We start from the raw sequence: 27,317 nt of genomic DNA, 5'->3' as shown, positions 1-27,317 counted from the left end.
TTTTTTGATTTGATACTCATTAGATTATAACTTGTGACAATTGGCTTAGTAAATCTAAGTCACAAATCCTTTTCATTATTACTAAGGAAAACTATTTCAATTAAGTGGTTCAATACTTTGTGTGTTTTACAAATCGTCTCCATCAAATTCCCTCCTAAAGCCTCATCCTTGTGCTCATAATTAGACCTCTAGTTCTCTAACTCCAATTTTTCCTTGTTGCTCCTTCTTCCTCCCGTCCAATCACAAATATACAACAATCATTTACATCTAAACTAACCAATGTCAACTTTGTAGTTGCATAAAGTTCAAAGATAAATGAAACATGTGGTTGGCATGTTAATGTAACCTTCTTTGATCAACGCGGTGAGAATAAAAAGAAATCCTTATAACACTCTATGTTTATCCCTTTGGCTTCGTTAAATCTTTACATATGATCCATTGTTACCACAATCTCCCAAGTATCATACCAGAGGGAAAATTATAACTTTGATAGTGGTCAAGCAAACGTAAGTCTATATCTCTTACCTCCAAACTGACCAATGTCAACTTTGTGGTTGCATAAAGTTCAATGCTTAATGAAAAATGTGGTTGGCATGTTAATGTAAGCTTCTTTAATCAACGCGTTGAGAATAAAAAGAAATCCTTATAACACTCAATGTTTATCCCTTTGGCTTCGTTAAATCTTTACATATGATCCATTATTACCACAATCTCCCATAGGGAAAATTATAACTTTGATAGTGATCAAGCCATAGTAACTCCATAGACATAATTATAGTATTTTGTTCATTCATTTCTCATTATACATGGATAAGGAATCCTTCATTATGGTAAAAAATTATCTTATAACTGCGTACATAGAATACAAAATATGGAAAAGCCTAAGGAATTCTTATGCAACAAACTAATAATGAAATCCTACAAACAAACAAATGAATTAAAGTAAACAGTTGTTTCTTATTGAGGAATTCGTATGCTCCCTGGAATGCTCTGCATCAAAGTGTTTCAATTTCAAAATTAGTATCTATTTCCGTAGTGTTTCGGCATGGACGAAGTCTTCAGAACTGAACATAGAATCAAACTAGTACATTGTTATCAGAGGGTCTGTAATATAGAGGCAAGTGTAAAGAAAGGCATTTCATAATTCTTTACACGTTACATTTCCTCAAAGCATTGGTACCAGGAATAGATCTTCGCCTAACTCTCCTACATCTTTATGATATCTAAGAATACAACAACCTTCATAAGCAGATACTCACTGATTCTTAATGTTTTTCCTATGAATAGTCCTTTGATTGGCTCCAATGGATTAAGGGCAAAAAAATGTTTTGCGATTCATTTTATAGAATATATTGAGAGTAATTGCTATATTTTCTTACAGGTATAACGCTGTGATAAGTTTTTATCGAAGCGTTCTATTAAAAAGTTAACTAAAGGAATAGTACAGAGTGAAAGTAAACTCAGGTTGCCAAGTCTATGTTATCGATTCTGACATTTATATCAGAAAAGATCAGTGAATGTTGTGATGATAATTGATGTCTGATGAAATCTTCTTTTTGCCAAAACACTCAATTAGTTTGAAAAGCAGTTTAAGACTCTTCGATGGTTTTTAATAAATTATGAACTTCCTCTTATTGTGGCTAAAATTTAAAGTAAAGACTGTTTATCCTCTAATTTCGTAGAAAATATGTTGGAGAGGCCAGGAACATATCTGTACCTTGTTGTCGGCCATAATTGGCACGAACAGTGCAGCCAAAAGGTAAATAAATTGTCGTTTAAAAAATTAGGAGATGTCTTTATCTCTTTAATAGAATTGAGTGCACAATAAATCTGTAGATTTAAAATCAGATAAATTGAATTTATCACATAAATTTTATTTATTCAATATCTATTACATAAATAATACAAGAAGACAGTATTTTATAGAGGTTGCAGCCTCTAAAAATAGAACAAACAGTTCATTGCATCACCAATAAATAAACTTCTCAAACACGAAGTTGCCATCTATAAAAATTTACCAAAATCACTAAAAGTTTAATTTAGAATCCATCTCTAGAAACTCCAATTTCATTCTTGACATTACTGATTCCATTTCCAGTTGCATGCATGCATCACTATCCAACATACTCCCCCTTGATGCTAAGAAGATTCACAAATTGAATCTTTGCAACTAAGTGTGTAAAATTGCCATTACTATTATACTAGGTCTTATAGACCAACAAGGTACACATATTAAAGAAGTAGCAATTTCTCTCCTTCATGAGAGATCACAAGGTTTTCCCCTCCTTTCTCTAACAAAGAGAAAACTCATGACACTTCATCTGCACATAATTGTTCTTATTGATTGTTATTGCACACTATAAAAGGATCTATGCCAATGTTAAACAAAATTGGGCTTCAATCTCAATTTGACAACCATTTCTTTATTGGCAGCCATAAATTTGCCAAAAGGGTCTCATCTAATGCTGTATTTCTTGGAACACTATCTACCTCATATGTAGACTTCTGCCATATGAAGACCACATTTTGAATGTGGGTGAGGTCATCTCATAACACCTTGTATTCAATCACCTCTCACACAGACCAGTGGCATGGCTCCTAACCATGACTTATGCATCCCTTTCTTCGACACTCTTCACACTTTCTTCTGCTCATTTTTCACACTTTCAATAATTTTGTCAATGCAGATATTAAATTGCTCACACATGTTCCTTACATGAACCTCTTAGTGCAACAATTAAACACCAAGAACCTTACTCGTTTGAGAGTAAGATCTCCCATTATCCTAACATTCAAATAACTTCTCTAAATGGGATAAATATATGATCTAATCTCACAAACACACCCAACAAAGTCTTATAAGATCACACGCATAATCCAAGGCCCTCTCATGAGGGAGTTAAGCCCAGACCCACTCTTATACCACTTTTTAGAATTAAAATCAGATATAAAACACAAATTCAAATTAAGAAACAATAAAATTTTATTTATTCAAAATAATTATATCATGGTTTACCTCTAATTAGAGGTTACATTTTGATCTACATAAACAATACAAGAAGGTAGTATTTTATAGAGGTTGCAGCATTTGAAAACACAATAGTTCACTGCATTATCTATAAAGAAACTTCTAAAACATAAAGTTGCCATCTATGAAAATTTATCAAAACAACTAACAATGTAATTTATAATCCATATCTAGAAACTTCAATTAAATTCTTGGCATTACTAATTCTGTTTCCAATTGCATGCTTGCATCACTACCCAACAAAATCTTACATATTATCTATGTTAGCCTAGTGGTAGAAAAATTGAGTTCTTGAAAGAAGGGGTCCCAAGTTCAAATTCCACAAGGAGTAAGGTATGGATACCTTGTTTGCATGAAAGAAAGATATGATGATGGCCTACGATGTTCAAAATTACCTGAACAAGGAAAAATATTTAGAATTCCTAATTTTGGCAATTATGAAGGACAGGTATGATTCTATGTTAGTAGACCCCCCTCCACCTATCAAATCTTTTGGTGGTGATCATACTCTATAGTTGATTTTTGTGAATGGGTGTTCGGTGGAAAAAGCTCTAAAGGAAGATTTGACATCATGATCGTCTTGTGGTTTTGGTGGTCCTTGTTCAAGGTATTTTAAAGGGGTTTGGCATTTCTCTAGGTATTTTTAGAGGAAGAGATAGCACAGAAAATGCATTCCCCAAATAGATCAAAATGATCACAGCCTAGTGGGGATGGGAGATCTAGGGAAAAATTGAAATTGAAGATGGCTCTAAAGGCAAATATTAGTCCTAATTTGCAAGGGTGCAAGGAGGAGAAATAACTGTCTGCAAAGGTTTTGGTTCTTGTATCTTTGATTGATGTTGAAGGTGATCATTTAAGCTGCAAATCCCAAGACCTTCATTCTTTTATGATTCTTTTTTAGATCTAGGGGGAGTCAATCTCTTTGTCTTAGCTTCATCAATGCATTCAATTGAATTGGATTAAAGCTCTTTTTTGTTGGGTGCTATATTCTAATACCTTCGTTATATTTTTTGACTCAGAGGAAGAAAAATATAAGGTTTTAGAGCACTCTTTTTACTAGTTTAAGCATAATTTGATTTTTGTGTTTCGTTAGTGTCCTTTTTTTCTCTCCATGCATGATCTGTTAGATAAAAAACCAATGTGGTTTTCTCTTCCAAATCTGCCTTTTGAATTTTTAGATCTAGACATCCTTAGCGTTATGGGGAATTCTTTTAGGTCTTGTTTGATGTCTGATGGCTCTATGGTGGACAATGATTTCAATGTTAAGATGTGTTTTATTTGAATCTGGGAAGGCTTTTTGACATTCTTTTAACATTTAATCCAAGGATGGTTCTTAGTGTCAGACTATTGAAAAAGATATAGCATTTTTAAGTATATTAAGATTGTGTTTGATGCTAATTTATTTTTTCATTTTAAGAATGAGTTCTCTCATCTGATATAGGGTGGTATAGAGCCTCCTACTCAGAACTTGATTCATGATAAGGCAAAGGATAACCCTAGCCTTGAGGATCAATTGTTACATTCTTTTGAAGAATCAGGTGATCCCCCTGGTTGTGGTGGCTAAGGTTGTTTTGACAAATGATTGTGTTACTATGTCTAATGGGGAGGGTTTTATTGATCCTACTCAGGATATTCCTCAAAAATTTCCTTTTGGTAAGGTTTTGAATGAGTACAATTGGAAGGGTTTTATTTCTCCTACTCAGAATATTCCTGATCAATTTAATTTTGGTAAGGTATTGAATGGAGGAGTTTGGACAATAACCAATTAATTAGTGATATCCAAAATCTTGTGGGGCTTTGAAGGATGGTTTTCCTGATGATTTACCAGATAAGGTTATTAAGAATTTTGATCGAGAAGAAGTAGGCTTCAAAAAGTTGTTTGTATATAGCCTTCTAAGAACCCTTTCTTTGTTCCACCGCTAGAACATCTTGACCCGAAAGATGTTGAGAATTATTGTGGGGCGGGAGGGGAGGGGTGGGTGATATTGTCCCATAATGTAGACTCCATTGTCTCCTATGTCTCCCTTTGTGTCTCCTTCGAGTAGGGGTAGAAACCCAAAATCTTTTAAAACTGAACAATAGATAGTGGTTGGAATTCAATCTACCTTGTTTTGATCAAGAGGATCTTTTAAGAAAAAGAAGAAGTTTAGCCCTCCATTGACAAGGTCTATTTATACTAAGCAAAAGTTGTAGGGGGAGTTTATTGTGGGGTTTCCTTTATCCTAGGCCAAAACTTAGAAGAAGATGGGAGGTGAGGCCTTCCCTCGAGTGCAATGAAGGTCATTTTGTGGAATGTTAGGGGTTTAAATGCCCCTAACAATGATGCTTGATTAAGTGTCAGTTAGATGTATTAGGTTTTGATATTGTGATGCTTCAAGAGACCAAAAGTGTCTTCTTCTATGGTTGCCTCTCTGTTTGAGGCTTGGAAACTTTGGAGGTTTGATTTCCATTCCTCTATAGGTGCGTCAAGGAGGCTTGCTATTCTTTGGAATGATAGGATTGTTGAGGTAAGGTTGGTTTCCTTAGATGGTAATTAGATGTTAGTGCTTGGTAAGAGTAGGGTTTCAGATTATAATTTGTGGTTGTTTAATGTGTATGAGCGAGTAAATTATCAAGATAAGAAGCGGTTGTGGGATGATTTATCTTTGGTCTCTCATCCTTTAAGAGATAAATGGAGGATCCTCAGAGGTGATTTTAATGCAATTTTGGATTTGTTTGAGAAAATAGGGTGTATTATTCCTCCTAAAAAAGTGATTGATGAATTTAATGGTTTTGTGGCATCCAACAATCTTTTGGATTGTATTCTGAAATAGCGTACTTTTACTTGGCCTAATAAAAGACTAGGTTTCAATCAGATTACTAAAAGTCTTGATAGGTTTTTAATTTTGGATAATTGGTTGTCTGGGGATTCAGATGTGCTTGCGTCTATCTTAACAAATCCTAGTTCAGACCATTTTCTTATGCAACTAACGATTCTATAGGATAGTGATCTTATGAAGGTTCCATTTAAGTTTGAAGTGATGTGGTTTCATGACTATTCATTTATGCCTATGCTCAAGAATTGGTGGGAAAATTCCCCTTTTATTATGGGTTCTAGGATGTTCTAAATTCTTAAAAATATTCAGTTTTTTAAATCTAAGATCAAAGAGTGGAATAAGATACATTTTAAAAATGTCTTTGAGGAAAACCCTAAACTTGAAAGAGAGTTGGGTGATCTAAGTGAGGTTATAATTAGGCAAAGTATGGATTATTCTTCTCTTCAATTGTGGAAGCATCTTACTACTCATCTTTGGGAAGTTCTTTACATGGAAGATCTTTATTGGAAATCAAAGTTTAGGGAGGTTTGGTTGAAAGAGGGTGATAGGAACACTAGATTTTTTCATGCATGTACTAAGTAGAGGAGATAGAGAGACTAGATTACTTCAATCCAAAATGAAAATGGTATTGTGTTGGTAGAGAAAAATGATATTAGCTTTGAGGCTATTAATTTTTTTGAGAAGCTCCTAACTGCAAAGACTACTATGTTGAGTGATCATTTATTGAGTGCAATCCATCACTGTGTGTCTTAGGAAGATAACAAAATCTTGTTGGCTAAGTTTTATTTATAAGATTTAAGGGATTTGGTATTTTCAATGGCCCTTGATAAATTCCCTACTCTTGATGGCTTTACAACCCTATTTTTTCAGAAGTGCTGGGACATTGGGAATTGACAACTTTTTAGCTCTAGACGAATATAGGTGCAACGGGTGTATGCTTAGAGAACTAAATAATATTTTTATTGTGATCATTCCGAAATTGGATAATCTTCAATCTTATGCTGAATTCAAGCTAATTTATTTATGCAATAATATTTACAAGATATTCACTGAGGCTATTTCTAGAAGGTTGGCACTTATAATTCTAAAAATTGCATCAGATGAGGAAGGGGGCTTTGTGCATGGTAGGGAAACACCAAAGCGATCTATCCTTTCTCATGAACTACTGCATTTTGTTATGAATAAGAGGGTTTCTTCTATGGTTCTTTAGTTGGATATGATGAAGGAATATGATAGGATGAATTGGGTTTTCTTGGTTGAGGTTATAAATGGTTTGGGTTCTTTCGAAAATGGGTTAGGTAGATTTCTGCTTGTATATCTACTGCTTAGTTTCATGTTATTGTTAATGGGACCCCTTGTGGCTTTTTTGAATCTTCTACGGCTGTGAGTAAAGGGGATCCTTTATCACCTTTTCTGTTTATTTTGATGGTTTAAGGGCTTAGTGGGGCTATTAAGGTTGCTTCCTCTATTGGTAATTGGAGCGGTGTTATGATTTCTAATATGGACCTCCTTTTATAGACATTATTTATTTTTTGATGGTACATTTTTATTTGGTCAAGCTTATATTAGAGAATCAAGAGTTATCAAATCTATCGTTGATGAGTATGTTTGTGCTTTTGGTCAATTAGTAAATGTGGAAAAACAAAAAAGCTTCTTCATGAATGTCTCCCCTCTTGTTCATAATGGGTTAATTATATTTTAGGGTTTTTCTATTGGCTCTTTTTCATGTAAATATCTAGGTATTCCATTCTTTATAGGGATTTAGAAGCATCAGTTTTGGGATAGGAATGTGTCGATGATATCTAGTAGGATTTGTTGAACACAATGTACCACTGAGAGGGGGGTGAATAGGTGGCTCCTAATATCTTCCCTTTTAAAGAAATCTCAGAATGCCGATTGTTATCCTAAGCTCTAAACAATCAAACTGGTAAGACAAAAGAAAATTTAAAAATGGACAATCACACAAATGCAACCCACAACACCAGATGTATGAGGAAAACCCAATATGGGAAAAACCTCGGTGAGAAATGTTCCTGGAGACTACTACTCCAATCGATCCTCACAAATGAAACACTGAATTACAAAGATTTAGGGCACCAACCCAAGGAGCACCAACCCCTTCTAATTTAGGGCACTAACCCAAGGAGCACCAACCCCTATACCAAGCTACAACTTGGTGATATATATTGAAATACCATTTTGATACAACTTCTTGCTGCAAATGAGTTCTGCAACACTTGATCAAATAGGTCTCTATCGGTTAACAGTCTTCTCTTCTTTACTAGATCTCACACTACCGGTTAACAGATTGCTCTCTCTACTTCTTGGCCTCTCTTCTCTCTTTCTCACAACCTCTCAACACACTACATCACTCTGGGATGCCTTCTTGACCAATCACATATCATCGGTTAGCTCGACTATTGGATGTGCTATAGTTTACCAGTAATCTATCACTACCGGTTAAACCCTCTCACCATTTTTCTTGTTGACTCGCTTTGCAACTTTCTTAAAATAAATTCTAAGGGATATGATCCTTCTATGCACTCAAGTTCTCTTCACTCTTCTTCTTCTCCTTAAGAGTCAATCCTTTTCTATCTCGAGCTCCTCTATTATAATCTTGGATTCCCACCTAAAATCGTATTCAACAATGTCATGTTAGGTTTTTCTTTCTCCAACTCCAACCCAATCAGATTTTATTCAATCTTCTTTTTCAGCGATATTATCTTCATGAAAATGATCAATACTAGCCAAGCTTCGCATTCCAATGTGTGTTTTCAAAATTTGGAGGTTTGCAACACATGTTTCTACTTCTCTCTATCATTTGCCATTAATGGATTTGTCATTTACTTCACCAAATGGGTACGAGGATCAAATCTTCTTGCAGGATCAGTTCAGTCACTTTTCTAGCTTGCCTTCTTCAAGCCGCAATCCTCTAGCATCTGTTGTGACTTGCGAGCTCCTCATAAAAGTCGACTTGCTTGCTGATTAGTTACGTCAATGCACACTCCACCGACCTGTGCAAACCCTCCACCTGGCATCCAGCTGTCATGCTTGTCGACATCTACCTCTTCTTGGATTCCTATGTCAGTTTGACATTATTTGTTGACCAAGGAAGACTATCAGTTCAGTTCATCTTACCGATATGACCATCAAACATCCTCTCTATTCCGCTCACTGGTTGTTGTGCCTTCATAACAAATAAACAACCTTCATCTTTGTTTATTCCTTACTGGTAGATGACACAAGTCATGTGTACCTGGTAGCCTTCCTTCTGTCTTCTCACTCTCATGTGTATTGCCATCATACCGGTTACAACTTCTTACTTACCAGTGACCTTGCCAAACCAGTTGACATCAATGACAACTTAATATCAATCGTAAGCCACCGATATCTATTTGAATTTTGACCTTCTTCAAATCCTAAGCCACTGATATCTTTGGGTTGCTTCTGTTTGCTCAACATCTTGTCTAAGGCTTCGATGTTTCCTTCATATTTGCTTCATACTTTAATTTCTTCTTTAATTTCTTCAAGTTCCTTTCTGAGCTTCACTATTTCTACTTCCAGATCTTGATGCTCATTTTCCTTCTTCATCAGATCAGAGGATGCAACTTCACATATCCTTTTGGTTTCTTCTAGCTCCAGTTTCATGTGAGATATAACTTGACTGGACTCATCTAGGGATTGCTTCAAGAGACCTTGTTTATCTATTGCATCAATCTTGAGCTTCTTGAGTTCTCTTCTTATTTTACTCAGCTCCTCAAGAGCACTTATAAGCTCTCCTTCTAATACACTTCAACCTTAATATCCTCTTCTTCCTTATCTTCACCAACTAGTTCATCAGGTGCCATAAAAAGATTAACTTTTTTGTCATTCTCATGGTAGTCATCTTCTAATGCACTTTCTTCATCTATGGCATCATCCTCAATAGTATAGAGGTTGTTCTTCTTCTGGTAGCCTCTTCTTCCTTGCTGGTAGACATTTATTTCTTTATTTTTGCTAGCAGATCTACTAAACCCTCTTGACTCATCTCCACGGGTTGCATTATAAGGACATTTTGCACCAAAATGTCCAACTTTACCACAGTTGAAATATTTGAGTGGTAGCTTTCCTTTATACTTGTCGGATCCTCTTTTGAGCTTTCTGGCAAATTTTTCTACCTCTGTATCAGAGTCTTCACTGGATCCTTTATGAGCAATTGCTTCTTTACCCTTCTGGATGGTGTTGAATGCTGCCTCTTTCCTTAAGGATGCATCACTGGTTGTTCTCATTTTATAGGCTTTTAGTGACCCAAAAAGATCATCCATTGTAAAGATCTTCAGATCCTTAGCTTCTTCTATGGCAAAAACTTGTGTATCATACTTAGGTGCAAGAGACCTAAGTACCTTCTATACAAGGATCTCATCTGTAATTTCTTCCCCAAGTCTTTTGATGGTATTCACAGTTTCATCAAATTTGTGAAGGTAGTCTACAATCTTTTCATCATCCTTCATCTTAATGCCTTCAAGTTGGCCTCTTAGTGCTTGCAGCTTGGCCTCTTTAACTTTTGCATCTCCTTCAAATAACCTCTGAATTTTATCCCATCTCCTTTGCAGATGCACAGTGCATGACCTTGACAAGTTCATTATCAGACAACCTGCTCAAGATAACATGTTTGGCCTTTGCATTATTCTCATGCTCCTTCTTGGCATCAGGATCACAAGGAGGAACAATAAGGATAATATAGCCATTCTTGATAGACATCCACACATCAAAACCAAGAGAGGAAATATAGGTCTCCATTCTTCTGCTGCAGAAGGCATAGTTAGATCCATCAAACATGGGGGCTTTTGAGGAAGCATACTCATTTCTCGCCATTGTGTTCTAAGTCCAAAATCTACCCAAGGTTTTAAAACAACTGAGAACCTAGGCTCTAATACCAATTGTTGAACACAATGTACCACAAAGAGCAGGGTGAATGAGTGGTTCCTAATCTCTTCCCTTTAAAAGCAACCTTAGAATATCGATTGTTATCCTAAGCTCTAAACAATCAAACCGGTAAGACAAAAGAGAATATCAAAAGGGACAATCACACAAATGCAACCCATTGTTGCAAATTGACACTCAATTGGTTGGTTTCACTATGTTGTCATTGATGGCAACATGGTATGGTATTCCGACTTCATGTTTTGGTTCAGTTGTGTACCAGTGGGACAAAAGGATTTCTCTGGTTACTAGCAATGCAGGCTGACATGGTTTAGAATATGGTTATCAATATTAAAGGTCGAAATCTCTTGGATCCAACATCAACAATTGGTTTTAATATTTATGCATTTATTTTATCTGCCTGACATGTAAATTGATATTGTATAAATCTTTTTAAGCCAACATAAGGCATAAAAATTGTATAGGGTATATAGGTCAATTGGATTGGATCATTTTGATATGGACATCAAATAGGAGATTATGGATATGCTAATGTAATATGATGTGAAATATATCAAAGAGATTATGTATGTGAGGAAATTCATGTAAGGGGTATTACGGTAAAGGGTTTAGGGTTTCACACCGGAAAAGACAGAGCTTAAACTAAAACTGTATTCAAGCATAGAAGATGCTATCTTAGCATTTCAACACTTCTCTAGATTGTAGTCTGGATTTATATGTAGTCAGTGAGGCTCCTTTTGTGATTGAGCAGTGTGCTCTAGGCTGTAAGACTTCCTGCAAGTGTAGGCCCCTCATATTTTGTAATATCTCTTCATATGACCAGTGGGTTGATATTGTGGGTCACAAATCCCACTATGGTTTTTACTCTTTGAGGATTTCCACATATAATTTTGTGTGGTATGGTTCTCATTTATGTGATTGGCTTATTGGTTGCTTTACTTCTTTCAATTTTGTATGTACTGGTATACCAGTTGGTGTATGCATGTTTTAATAAGGCTAAAATTAATCATTATGGTATGACAATGATTCTCCCCCCTTCTCAATGTTATCAGATTCCAACACCCACAACACCAAATGTACGAGAAAAACCTAATATGGGAAAAACCTTGGTGAGAAATGCTGCTAGAGACTATTGCTCCAATCCAACCTCACAAATGAAACACTGAATTACAAATATTTAGAGCATCAACCCAAGGATCACCAACCCTTGCACCAAGCTCCAACTTGGTGATGTATATTGAAATACAATTTTTATATAGTTAGAGCTTCTTGTTACAAATGAGTTTTGCAACACTTGACCAAATAAGTCTCTGCTTGTTAACAGTCATCTCTTATTTACTAGATCTCACACTACCAGTTAACAGATTGCTCTCTCTACTTCTTCGCCTATCTTCTCTCTTTCTCATAGCCTCTCAACACACTGTGTCACACTAGGATGCCTTCTTGCAATCACACCTCACTGGTTTGTTCGACTGTTGGACCTGCTATAGTTTCCCTGTACTCTATCACTGCTAGTTAAACCCTCTCACTGGTTTTTTTGTTGACTCACTCTGCAACTTTCTTAGATTAAATTCTAAGGAAGATGATCCTTCTTTGAACTCAAGCTCTCTTCACTCTTCTTCTTCTCCTCAAGCATCAATCCTTTTCTGTCTCGAGCTCCTCTATTTACAATCTTGGATTCCTGCCTAAAACTGCATTCAACAATGTTGTGTTAGGTTTTTCTTTCTCCAACTCAGACCCAATCAGATTTGATTCAATCTTCTTTTCAGGGATAAGATCTTCATGAAAATGATCAATACCAACCAAGCAACATGCAACACGCTTTTCTAAATCTGGAGGTCCTCAACACACTTTTCTTCTTTTCTCTATCATTTGTCATTAATGGCTTTTCTGTTTGCTTCACCAAATGGGTACGAGGATCAAATCTTCTTGTAGGATCAGTTCAGTCACTTTGCCAGCTTGCCTTCCTAGAGTCATAATCCTCTGGCATCCTTCATGACTTGCAGGTTCCTCATAAAACCCGACCTGCTTGCAGATTTTTTACGTCGATTCACACTCCATCAACCTATCCAAACCCTCCACCTGACATCCAACTATCATGCTTGTTGACATCCACGTCTTCTTGGATTCCTATGTCAGTTTTTCATTATTTATTGACCAAGGTACACTGCCAATTTAGTTCATCTTACTGGTATGACCATCAAAGATCCTCTTTCTTCTGCTCACCGGTTGTTGTGCCTTCATGACAAACAAACTGAAAAGCACACAGTTACACTGAGAGGGGGGATGAATTAGTATAATGAAACTTTTCAATTCAATATTTTATATAATAGAATCAATCACTAAAAATAATTTTGCATATGAACACAATAACACAAAGATTTAAGTGGAAACCCAATGCGGGAGAAAACCACTGAAAATGAATGCTATATATTTATGTTCTTTTACAATTTTGTGAGCACCAACCCACTAGAAGCACCAACTCCCTAACTTTGTTTTGTGAGCACCAACCCACTGGAAGCACCAACCCATGAACTTTGTTTTGTGAGCACCAACCCACTGGAAGCACCAACTCACTCTTCACAAATCTAATTTTCCATCTTGAAAATGTTGGTGTAACAATGGATGATGGACAATGGTAACACTCTTTAAATCTGCATACACATCTTCATACAAATATGTCACAATTTATTTCTTAAATCTTCTATAAGCTGATCATAAATTTGCCTTACTCTTCATTTCAAATCTTCATGTGCTAAGTTTATATATCTACTATTATATTCTAAACTTATGGTCTTTTAGGACTGATTGTTCATGTTTCTCTTTGCACACCTCTTACTTCACCTACGTGAGGTATACTTTCAAAAATCCATAGTTTTATACAAAGTATATATATCTAGCATATCAACATCCTTCTCAAAGCATTTTTAAAAATTCATATATATATGTGCTAGTTCCACCGGCTGCAAACCAACATGACTTTTAGTTTGAAAATTCATATCCTTCAATATTTCAATAACTTCTTTTAAATTCTATTAATAAACTTTTTACGGGAGTATTTGTTTGCCAAACACTTATGTTTATATTAATAAACTCTTATTTCACTATACCTTAGACAATACTTTTCATAATAAACAAACCATCGAACTTAATGAAGCTTGATAATATGTATTGTAAAAATAAGGTATGTAATTTATTTATGATATTATTTTCTCCCAGCCGGTATTAAGTAAGTTCCACAAAACACAAAGTTTAATAATTTTTGCTGTTGAGATTTATTTTTCACTTTTTATTTTGCCACTCCATATCTATCTCTGCTTTAATTAATTTAATGTGTGCCACCGACAATATTGTTCAATATATTAACGCTCATGAGGTGCCATAAAAAATACTTGGTTAATACATCCGCCATCAAAACATTTTTTCGTTTTAATAAACTTGCCGCTATATTAATATATTTGCCGATAATTATAAAGTCTTTCCATATTATATATCAAGTAATAAATATATCAGATTATTTATAAAGTCTTTCCATTAATAATTTTTATTTGATTTCTATTTTTGCCTTCAGATAATGATATAGATATGAACCATGCTCACTGTAATCTTCTGCTTCATCGTGCTGATTTGCCAAGAAACTTCCAAACCAACACCCAACTCTAGGATATATTTTAGATACTTTCATTCTTTCTATGATGTCATTTTAGATGCTTCATTCTTTAAATTAATTTGACATCAATGACAATACTTGCATCAATCTCCCCCTTTGTCATTGATGGCAACCTTACAATCCAGATTGCTCCCCCTCAAACCAACACTCCCCCTATCTCCAATTTCTCCCCCTTTGACATCGATGGCAAGGGATTTTCTATTGTTTGTAACTTGCCCCTTTTTAATGTAAGCTTCATACGAAGTGCTTACTGAGAGGATGAGAGTGATATTACTCCCAATTTATCCCTTAGGTACTCAAAAGTCTCTTTTGGAAGAGGCTTTGTAAAGATATCTGCTAACTATTCCTTTGTTGGAACATATTCCAACTTTACTTGCTGCTCAAGAACCTAGTCTCTTAAGAAATGAATTTTGATAGGGATTTGTTTTGTCCTGGAGTGCATCACTAGATTATTTGACATATTGATTGCACTTGTATTGTCACAATAGATAGAGATATGATGATCATACTCAATCTTAACATCTTGCAAGGTTTGTTTCATCCACAATACTTGCGTACAACATGCTGCTACTGCAATGTACTCTGCCTCTATGGTAGATAGAGATATTGAAGCCTATTTTTTGCTCAACCAGGATACAAGGTTGTTGCCAAGGAAAAAGGCTCCTCCACTGGTGCTTTTGCTATCATCCTTGTCACCTGCCCAATCAGCATCTGTGTATGCTTTGAGAGTGAAATCATCACATTTTGGGTACCACAATCCAAAATTCATTATACCCTTTAAATACTTGAAGATTCTTTTAACTGCCTGTACATGTGTTTCCTTTGCTGATGCTTGATACCATGCTGCTACACCAACAACTTGCATTATATCTGGCCTGGTAGCTGTTACATATAAGAGACTTCCAATCATGGATCTATATTGAGTTTGACTCGCATCAGGGGATTCATCATTTTTACTAAGTTTGCAACCAGTGACCATAGGAGTACTGACAAGATGGCAATCCTCCATTATGAATTTCTTCAACATCTCCCTAACATACTTAGTCTATGAGAGAAATATCCCTTCATCTGATTGTGAAATCAGCAATCCCAAGACGAAAGAAAGTTCTCCAAGCATAGACATCTCGAATTCTTTTTGCATGTTAGAAGCAAATTCTTCACACATTTGATTCTTACTACCACCAAAAATGATATCATCTACATAAATAACTACAATTAGCAAATGATTACCTTCACATCTGAAGTACAAATTACTATCTGTTTCTCCTCTTTTAAACCGTTGTGTTTGAAGGTAGTTGTCTAATCTGGAGTAACATGCTCTAGGGGCTTGTTTGAGACCATAGAGTGCCTTCTTTAATCTACATACATAATCTTCCTCTTCTAACAGGATAAATCCTTCGGGTTGTTCAATATACACTTCCTCTTCTAAATTGCCATTTAGAAAGGCTGATTTCACGTCCATTTGATAGACTTTGAAACCCTTATGACTTGCAAGAGCTAGAAACATTCTGATAACTTCCAATCTAGCAGCTGAGGCAAATGTTTCTTCAAAATCGACTCCCTCCACTTGTGCATAACCCTTACACACAAGCCTTGCCTTATTTGTGCTCTATTCAATATGTACACTGCTGTGTGAACTGCTTCTTTCCAAAAAGTGTCTGCAATCTTTGATTCACTCAACATAGCTCTTGCCATTTCCTGAACTATCCTATTCTTCCTTTCAACAACTCCATTTTGTTGTGGAGTTCTTGCTATTGAAAGTTGTCTTCTTATTCCATGTTTTGTGCAAAAATCTTCAAACTCATTTGAAGTGAATTCCCCTCCTCGGTCTAATCTAAGACACTTAATTTTGACATCCATCTCATTTTCAACTAACTCTTTGAAGGATTTAAATTTTGCAAGAGCTTCAGATTTTTCTTTTAGAAAGGCGACCCAAGTCATCCTAGAGTAATCGTCTATGAGTAGCATAAAATACCTTTCCCCTTGTAAACTTTTTGTTCTAGTTGGTCCGCATAAGTCTGTATGTATCAGTTGTAGAGGCTTTGAAGACGAGTATTCTTTGGATTTAAAACTTACTCGAGTTTGTTTCCCAAATTGACATTGTTTGCAAATGACATTAGATGGTTTTGTAATTGTAGGCATATCCCTTACTGCTTCCTTTTTGTTGATCTTGACAAGATTGTCAAAGTTAAGGTGGCCTAGCCTTTTGTGCCATAGCAATTTTTCATCCTCTTGAACAAAATTACATGTTTCTTCATTTATTTCATTTAGAATATATAAATTATTTGCAGTTCTATGGGCATTTGCAATGATTCTTCCATTCTTTTTAATCTCACATCCCTTAGACTAAAATGTCACACTATGTCCTTGATCACAAAGCTAGCTAACACTTATTAAATTTTCTTTTAAGCCTTTGACATATAGCACATTCTCAGTTTTAGTCTTTCTATAATCTAAACTAAGTGTTCCTTTACCTTTTATTTTTCTTTTTGTGTCATCACCAAACCTTACTGATCCTTCATCTGCTGGTTCAAAAGAGATGAATTTGTTTTTGTCCCCTGTCATGTGCCTTGAGCATCCATTGTCTACATACCATCTATCCTTCTTGTTCTTTGCATGAAGAGCTATTTGAACAAATAAGGATTCTTTCTCTTCTTCTTGTTTTTTCTTCCAAGTCATTCTAGATGTTTCCTCCCTTTTGATAGGTACATCTCCCTTTCTTGGTAAACTAGGGAAGATAGTTCAGCAGAATCTGGCTGTGTGTCCAAAATTGTGACACTTATAACATATTACATCATAATTCATTAAAGGAGAAAATGAATTATATTTCTTTGGAGTGAAGTTAGAAATATTTCTAGTATGACTTCTACAATCAATTGCTTTATGACCAAACTTATAGCATGAAAAACAATGTCCTTTGAATGGATAATAATTATTAGTTACATGTGATTTCTTTATGTGAGATGTTTTCAACATATTTGTGGGAGGATGAGATTTGTGAGCATCATTCTTCCTTCTTTTGTTTTCTACTATCTTCCATGAATCATTCAAAGTTTTTGACTTAGTAGCATTTGTTATTTGATCCTCTTCATGTCCTAGACCTGATTTAATGAACGTAGGTCTTTGTGCCTTAAGAAGTCGATCCATTTTCTTGGTGTTGTCTTCAAATTTTTTAAGTTTCCCCGAGTCTTGTTTTAAGGAGACAATTTCTAATTCTAATTTGTTACATCCTTCCTCTTTTCTTTTAATCTGATCCCTTATTTCCTTCTCATTCTTCTTTGCTTCCTCCAAGTGTATTTTTAAGTCTTCAATGAGCTTGCTTGATTCTTGTAATTTTGTCTTATATTTTGAGACCCTTCCTTTTAGCTTTTCATTTTGTTTATATGCATAATGTAACTCTTCTTCAAGATCTACATCTTCTTCATCACATATAGCCTCTTGTCCTTCTTCCTTCTCATCTTCGTCATCTTCTACTTTCATTGCCATAAAAAGAATCTCTTCTCCATCACTGCTCGACATATCTTCAGAACTTTCCTCCGATGAACTGGAACTTTGCTTAGAGTAGAAGCTTTTCTTATGTTTTGAGTAGTTCTTCTTGAAGTATTTCCTTCCTTTCTTCTTTGAATAGCTTTTCTTCTCCTCTTCACTGCTATCACTTTCATTTTGAGGACACTTTGAAGCATAATGCCCAACCTTGCAACAATTGAAACATTTGAAAGAGAATTTGCCTTTGTATTTGCCTTTGCCCTTTTTGAACTTTGTCATGAAGTAAGCTTCAGCCTCATTTGATTCACTGCTTCTACTCTCTTTTGGTGTATGATTTTTGTTCTTTCCCTTCTTTGATGCTTTGAAAGATACCTCCTTTTGTGATGGTTTGTCTTCTCTCCCCATTTCATAGGCTGTGAGGATTCCAAACAATTCATCTTTTGTTAATGTTTTCAAATCCTTCATTTCTTCTATTGCTGATATCTTAGGATCAAATTTCATTGTCAATGTTCTCAACAACTTTCGAAAAAGAGGTGTGTCTTCGACTTCTTCTCCTAATGCTGTGATTGCGTTTACGATTTCATCCACACGCAAAAAGTAGGTGGCGATATCTTTTTAGCGTCCTAAAATTGCGACACTTGCAATTTCGACTGCATTTTGGTCTTCACGATGGCGACGCAACACGCAACCTGAATGGACACCCCAAAACTTGCTCGCGACACCAAAAACTGCATTTTTCAAGCACCATTGGCCTGAACCTCCTTGCACCCCGCTGTCCCGGAGGTGGGACCAGAGCGCCCAGCGCCCTGGTCCTTGGGTCCTATTTTGGGCCCGGTTTCCTAAGTGATATCGGGTCTTTTTGATTGCAATTTGGAAATATACTTCCCTGGTCGGCCTAAGGTCGGGAAAATCAGTCTATCAGCCCTAATTGACAAGTATATAAACTACATTTTTCTCTCTCATTTGGGATGAAGAGGATATGTGTACAAAGCGTGGAAACTATACTCAAGCATTCAAGCAATCAATCATTTCAAGTCTCCATTCAAGGCTAAGTGTTGCATTCAAGACAAGGATTCAACCATTGAAGAGGAGATCACTTACTACATGCTACATACAACATACAACCTACAACATACAACATCTAAACCTTCACACATAAGGATACAAACATCCTTAGAACAAGGTATTAGTATTTGTTTACATTACAGTCATTTACATTTACAGCACTTGCTCATTTCTTGGTTAATTCCAAAACTGGGGTTTGACCTAAAGGCAAACCCCTAATCCCTAACCCCCCAATCGTCTTCGCTTTTCTGTGTGTAGGTTGTAGGTACGCGGCTGAGATTGAAGATCTGGAATCCTTGTGCAGAGACGAACAGATCGCCCTTCGTTTCGCGGATTTTTCGGAGGACCGTGGCGCCGGGCGCCATCGTCCTGACAAATTTTGCTCAAATTTGCAAGACAGCGCCGTATCGACATTTTACTGCTAATTCCAGGTCCGTAGCTTCATCCTATAACCTAAACTCAGTTTATAAGCGAATCTTTGTCACTTTCTATGCATGCTTAGCTTAATTCTTCTATGCACATTCTTTACAAAAGAGGGTAGCCTTGCTTTCCTAACCCTTGAAATTCATTTAGCATCCAATCTTACATTGTGTGGGATTGAATCTTATGAGTTTCAACCCCTCTTTTGAATTTAAAGTCTTCCCCCTAAGTGAAAACCCATCGAATCCTAGCGAACCTCCCTTCTCTCTCCTCGGAGTCAGAAGAGGGGAGAACAACTAGGGTTCGACCGCGATTTTCCGCTTTACATTTTGGTGAACCCGACGTGAACATCCTTTCTGATTTTTCATGCTTAGATCTGAAAAGTTGATTACATTTCCATGTTTGATCTTTTGCAAAATTTTAGAGGTGATTGCATAAAAACCCTAAATTTTGTTTTTGAACATTGAACTTGCGAAATGTTTAATTGTTAATGCTTGCTTCAGATCTGCTTTTCTATTACAAATTATCAATTCATGTTTGTACTTTAATTTTGAAAATCAAGTGGTTAAAAGTCAAAACCCTAATTTTTGAAACCCTCTTGATTCAACCTTTGTCCGACAATTTCACTGATCAAAACATCTCCAAATCAGCTGTAACTTTGGATTCTGCAATAAAATAACATTATCCTTCATCCCTGAAAATTTGGAAAAAAGTTGCGAGGACCGTGTTGCACTCCGAGCGCCATCGTCCCCGACACTTTTTCCGAAATTTCGGGAGCGACATCTTACTGTGTTTTTCTGCTAAAATCCAGAATTTTGGCTGATTTTATCAATTATAACACCTTCAAAATTACAGTCAAAGTTGGTCTTGCGATTGCTTGGTCTAAGGCTCCTAATCATTCAAAAATTGTCGAAATTAAAATTTTGTGTCAAAATTGCGTTTTTTATTATCATAAATCTGAAAAGTGTGTTTACATTCATTCGAAATTTCAGTGCTTTATTCAAATTCTTGCAATTTATGACTTTTGAAATTAAGTGCTTAATTACAACAACTTTGATTTCCACTTTCAAAATTGAATTTTGCGTGAAATTGAGTCAATTTTTAATTTTCAAAATTTGCATTGCTTTTGACATTCCCTCTAAAATCATAAAATTCAAAATTTCAGTTTCCCTCTCTTTTTCAAAAATTCAAATTTTGCATTTTTCGACAATCTTGATAGGGTTCAATTTTGAGATTGCAACTTTAATTTGGCCTATCTACAGATCGTAAAATCCCTCAATTTTTTTAGATTATCTCTAAAATCATCATACCTTTCATCCCTGCAAATTTCGAAAAAAGTTGCAAGGACCGTGTTGCACTCCAAGCGCCACGGTCTCGGACATTTTTTCTGAAATTTCGGGAGACTGTTGTGATTGTATTTAACAGCTTAAATCTGGAAGATTGGCTGGTTTTACTGAAAATTGCTACCTCTAAGATCAAAATCTTTTCTCTCTCTCTAGTGCATGAGTTTTACAACAGTAAGCCCTACTTACACTATTCCCGTTAGACGAAGCCGTAGAATTAAGTCCTTCCGAGGTTTAACTACCGAGGAGATGGAACCTAATTTGAGTAGCCTTTTTAATGAGGATATGGGTAATTCCTCTAATCCTCCTAAGGATGAAGAAGCTCCCCATGAAGTTTCCGTTGAACAACTTTCCAAATTGGATAACCAATTTGATGATTTTCACCAATGGATGTCTCATGAGTATCCCGATAGTCAAGCTCTTCCTTTAATTGAGGGTTTAAAATGCATGCTTCAAAGTGATAAGAATGGAATTGATGTTTTACGTGGTATCGCACATATTGTGGATTCGAATATGATGCCTATGAAGAGTTGTGCTGAATCTTTAGGTTATACACAACCTCCTACACAAGTCAATCATTCTATTCCTTTGACTACTCCTATTGCTAGTATACCTACCTTTACATCAAACATCATGGCTACCTCTATACAAGAAATTCCTCCTGTGATCACTAGTCATGGGGGCAATCCTCCCTCTTCTTCAATTAATCCTCTTCCAACTTCTTCGTACATTCCTTCAATGAATGTTCCTATTACATATTCACAAATGAACATGACGCAAGGGGGCAATTCATTTAACCATTCCATTCCTCCTTGTAGTGTTCCTCCTATCCAATCATCCCCTATGGTTGACTATCATAGGGTCCCACCACCTTACTCTTTACCTTCTTTCAATAACATCACACTTCCATCTCAATCTAACACATCCAATATGAATTCTTCGACTGAAGCGACCATTAACAATCTTGCACAAACTGTCTCTTCTTTACAACAACAAATTGCCTCTATGAATCAATCTAAGTTTAGTGTGCCCACATTTGACGTTGCGAGCCCACTTTCTCTTGATATTGTTCAAGCTATCCCTCCTAAACATGTTGAAATTCCGCATTTGGAGCTTTATAATGGTAAAGGAGATCCTCTAACACATGTTAAGACTTTTCAAACAATATGTACCGATTTTGCTTATGACCAAAGGTTGCTTGCAAAACTGTTCACTAGAACATTAAGAGACAAAGCCCTACAATGGTATTGCTCGTTGCCTTCTTATTCTATTACTTCTTTCGAACAACTTGCAAATGCTTTCATTCAACAATTTCAAAACAATATAAGTCCTAAAGTTACTTTGATTGATTTAATGCATTGTAAACAAGGTGTTAAAGAAAAAGTGACTGATTTTATTGGTAGATATAAGCATTTGTATGCTCAAATTTCTTTTCCAGTGCCTGATAATGATATTCAAAGAATCTTTATTTCTAATTTGCAAAAAGATATTCGAGACAAACTTCTGTTTTCTGAGTTTACTTCTTTCCAACAGTTGTGTGCCACTCTTCACAATTATCAACTGACTGTGAGTCAAATGGAACAATCACATCCTATGGCTCCGAGTGATAAGGGTGATAGCAGTCAACAACCATTTGGGAAGATTAAACCGAACAGAGATTCCATCAAATTCAATGAAAACATCATCAACAACAATGTGAATGCAGCATCAGGTGTGCCTCCTATTTCTAAATTTTTCAGGAAAGAAAGAAAGTATACTCCTTTGAAAGAATCATTGCATGATATTATGAATAAGTTATTGGGACAAAATGTGCTTACTCTTCCTCCTGTACGACAAATTGATCCTGCAAAGATTACTTCACCTTATTTTGATCACAAAGCTTTTTGTCATTTTCATCGTCAGCCTGGTCATGATACTGAAAAATGTTTTTCTTTAAAGGGTAAAATTCAGGATTTGATTGATAATAATACTATTTCTGTTTCTGGAGTGAATGATAAAGGCAACACATCTGTAGCTCCTCCTAACCAAAATCTTCAGATTTTCACTGATCCATTGCCTTCTCATACCTCTAATGCAATTGAGGCTAATGATTCCTCTCTTTCATCTGATGGTCTTGTGTCTATGACTCCGAATGTGATTAACTTTGTAGAGCAGCAAGAAATCCCTAAAGAACCTTCCATCACATTTGATTTTAGTGAAACCATTAGAGCACCTGATGGTCCTTTATACATAGTTGCAAAAGTCAAAAATACACCTTGCCGTGGAGTGCTTATTGATCCTTCGTGCATGGTTAATGTTATTACTGAAGAATTTCTTTTTACTTTGCAATTGAATCAAGTGATCTATGATAAAACAGATGTGATTGTGAAACTATTTGATGCATTTTCTTCTCCTGCAATTGGTTCTATTACATTGCCTATTGAGGTCCATAATAAATCTCTTGATGTGAACTTTGCTATTATTCCTTCTTCTGAACAATTTCGTGTGAAGCTTGGCTATCCTTGGCTATCTTCCATGAAGGCTATTGCTTCTCCTATACATAAGTGTTTGAAATTTCCCCATAATGGTGAAGTTGTTACTGTCAATCATAGTCTCTTTAAACCAGCTGGAAGAACCTCTAGTGTTCCTATTGATTACTTTTGGCCTAAACAATTCCAATCTCTTCCCCCGCGAAGTGACCATCTTTTCAAATCTTATCAAAAGTGGAAAACAGATATGATCCTATCTTTAAGTGAACCTAGAACACCTAAACTTGACATTCCTATCATTCTTGAGAAGGAAATTCTTCCTTTGAAAGATAAAACTAATGTCTTTCCTCAAGAAGATTCCCAACCCGTCCCCATGGATGTGACTATGTCTATGCCTGATAAACCTTCTAAGAGTAGATCTATACCTCCTCGTCATGATGGACTTGGTCTTCTCCCTAAACCAAAAATTCCTCCTTTATATGGAGCAGTTCCTCCTCCTGCCTTTTATAGAGAAAAGAGACCTTCTTCCTCTCCTATTATCCAGCCTAAGAGACCACAACCTAAACACCCAAGTGCTAAGGATGAGAACATTCCTCCTCCTCTATCTTCTCCACTTCCTACTAAGACTAGACGTAATCGTTCTGCACGCGAACGTCGACGAAAACGTCGTCTTAGGGCTCAAGCAGCCGCTTCTCAAAATTTACAATCTCCAAAAACACCTTCAACAAGCATTATTCCATTTTCACCTCAGCCGGATATTGAGCCTAAATCTCCTAAACATAAGATGCATGATGGTCTTGATCCTGTGCGAGTTAAAGATCCTATTTTTATAAATCTTGATGATGATATAGATGAAAATGTTATTCATGATGAAAATGACACTCCTCTTGCTTCTGATAGTGAATATGAACTTGTTGATGTTGATAACCATTTATCTAATGAATTTTCTAAAGCACTTATCCTAGCTCCTAGACAAGAACAACGTGGCTTGGAACATGAACATAGCCCTTGTTTGGACCTTGTGATAGCTCCATTTGCTGTGTTGGATGTTCCTCCTCTAGCGTGTTCCCTGCCTTCCCGAAACATTGATCAGCAAGATCGGGGGGTAGATGACATGCTAGACTAGTTACATTAGCATGGCAGATTCTCTCCCCCTCCCTTTTGTTACTTCTTCTATATGTTATTCTCATTCTTCTATTTGTCGTCCTTAGTGTTGTCTACTTGAGGACGATGCAAAGCATTGAGATCTCTTTGGTCTCTCTCATGTTGACTCAAAAGACACATGTGTTCCCTTCTTCTAGGTGACCTTCCTTGATTGGGGAATGAAGAACAATTATGCATACATACATATGATATATACATGACTTATCATACAGCATACTGACCCCGAGGAAAGTGAAGTCACCTCGTGCTTTGTGTTTTGTGTCTATTATCCTTGGGTTTATCTCACACTTGGGGGCTAAATCCTTGCGATAACGCGCTCCTTTCCTTTCTCATTTCTTATGTGTATCACTACGTTAAAACAATCACCCCCGTTGAGGCGCGTGCGATCGCTTTAACGTAGGGGGGCATACACCCTGACTATCCCTTCACGATACTTGAAAATTTCTTGGAGAACTTAGCTTTGCCTTGAAAATTTTCGGTATTTCTCTTACATGACTTATAGTGAGGGAACCTTACTACTGACAGTCATGGTTCTCCCTCGTGATCTTCCCTTTTACTTTGTCAATCGAAGTCGTAAGATCCTTAGTCCACTGGGGGCTTGGTGTGTCTTGCCTCCTTGACGTGGTGAAAGTCTTTCAATGTTGTTTCCTTGTACTTTACCGGAAGTATGAGCATACATACTCCCGCTAAAGTGGGGGCTAAATGTAGCGTCCTAAAATTGCGACACTTGCAATTTTGACTGCATTTTGGTCTTCACGATGGCGACGCAACACGCAACCTGAATGGAGACCCCAAAACTTGCTCGCGACACCAAAAACTGCATTTTTCAAGCACCATTGGCCTGAACCTCCTTGCACCCCGCTGTCCCGGAGGTGGGACCAGAGCGCCCAGCGCCCTGGTCCCTCAGGACCAGGGCGCCCAGCGCCCTGGTCCCTGGGTCCTATTTTGGGCCCGGTTTCCTAAGTGATATCGGGTCTTTTTGATTGCAATTTGGAAATATACTTCCCTGGTCGACCTAAGGTCGGGAAAATCAGTCTATCAGCCCTAATTGACAAGTATATAAACTACATTTTTCTCTCTCATTTGGGATGAAGAGGATATGTGTACAAAGCGTGGAAACTATACTCAAGCATTCAAGCAATCAATCATTTCAAGTCTCCATTCAAGGCTAAGTGTTGCATTCAAGACAAGGATTCAACCATTGAAGAGGAGATCACTTACTACATGCTACATACAACATACAACCTACAACATACAACATCTAAACCTTCGCACATAAGGATACAAACATCCTTAGAACAAGGTATTAGTATTTGTTTACATTACAGTCATTTACATTTACAGCACTTGCTCATTTCTTGGTTAATTCCAAAACCGGGGTTTGACCTAAAGGCAAACCCCTAATCCCTAACCCCCCAATCATCTTCGCTTTTCTGTGTGTAGGTTGCAGGTACACGGCTGAGATTGAAGATCTGGAATCCTTGTGCAGAGACGAACAGATCCCCCTTCGTTTCGCGGATTTTTCGGAGGACCGTGGCGCCGGGCGCCATCGTCCCACCAACTTTTGCTCAAATTTGCAGGACAGCGCCGTATCGACATTTTACTGCTAATTCCAGGTCCGCAGCTTCATCCTATAACCTAAACTCAGTTTATAAGCGAATCTTTGTCACTTTCTATGCATGCTTAGCTTAATTCTTCTATGCACATTCTTTACAAAAGAGGGTAGCCTTGCTTTCCTAACCCTTGAAATTCATTTAGCATCCAATCTTACATTGTGTGGGATTGAATCTTATGAGTTTCAACGCCTCTTTTGAATGAAAAGTCTTCCCCCTAAGTGAAAACCCATCGAATCCTAGCGAACCTCCCTTCTCTCTCCTCGGAGTCAGAAGAGGGGAGAACAACTAGGGTTCGACCGCGATTTTCCGCTTTACAATCTTTATCTTCCTTCATTTTAAAGCTTTCAAATTTCATTCTAAGTGATTGAAGCTTGGCCTCTCTTACCTTTTCATCCCCTTCATAGATACTTTTCAGTTTGTTCCATATCTCTTTTGCTGATTTGCAATGCATGACTTTTGTAAATTCAAAATCAGCCAGGCTACATAGGAGAGCATGTTCTGCTTTGGCATTATTCTCACTTTTCCTCTTTCCCCCTACATCGGTCGAAGGAGTTGATGGAGGTGTGTATCCATCTATTACGGATTGCCAAACATCATAACCAAGTGCGTTCAGGTACGCTTTCATCTTGATACTCCAAAATGCATAATCTGTCCCATCGAAAATTGGATTTCTAACTGCATAGTTATCTACCATTGTGCTCTTTTGAGGATCTACCTTCAAGCTGTAAGGCTATCTCCGAAGGAACCGACTCTGATACCAATTGAAGAGCACACAGTTATACTGAGAGGGGGGCTGAATCAGTATAATGAAACTTTTCAATTCAATATTTTATATGATAGAATCAATCACTAAAAATAATTTTGCATATGAACACAATAACACAAAGATTTAAGTGGAAACCCAATGCGAGAGAAAACCACTGAAAATGAATGCTATATATTTATGTTCTTTTACAATTTTGTGAGCACCAACCCACTAGAAGCACCAACTCCCTAACTCTGTTTTGTGAGCACCAACCCACTGAAAGCACCAACTCTCTCTACTGAAATTGTGAGCACCAACTCGCTCTTCACAAATCTAATTTTCCATCTTGAAAATGTTGTTGTAATAATGGATGATGGACAATGGTAACACTCTTTAAATCTGCATAAACATCTTCATACAAATATGTCACAATTTCTTTCTTAAATCTGCTGTAAGCTGATCATAAATCTCCCTTACTCTTCATTTCAAATCTGCATGTGTTAAGTTTATATATCTACTATTAAATTCTAAACTTATTCTCTTTTAGGACTGATTTTTCATTTTTCTCTTTGC

The 27,317-nt window shown here is 36.6% G+C and overlaps 1 protein-coding gene across 1 annotated transcript in view; it reads right to left on the bottom strand.

Annotated features, from left to right (window-relative positions):
- Positions 1–2,051: 2,051 nt before the first annotated feature.
- LOC131070262 (AP2/ERF and B3 domain-containing transcription factor RAV1) overlaps positions 2,052–27,317 on the bottom strand; it is a 40,367-nt gene continuing 15,101 nt past the window's right edge. The window contains exon 3 of the transcript XR_009112301.2: positions 2,052–2,647. The gene's annotated coding sequence lies outside the window, so the exon portion shown is untranslated. The remainder of the gene's footprint in view (positions 2,648–27,317) is intronic.

The sequence above is a fragment of the Cryptomeria japonica genome, chromosome 1, assembly GCF_030272615.1.
Source record: "Cryptomeria japonica chromosome 1, Sugi_1.0, whole genome shotgun sequence".
NCBI lineage: Eukaryota > Viridiplantae > Streptophyta > Pinopsida > Cupressales > Cupressaceae > Cryptomeria > Cryptomeria japonica.
Note: the sequence above shows the minus strand (reverse complement) of the source record. Positions and strands in the feature narration are given on the sequence as shown.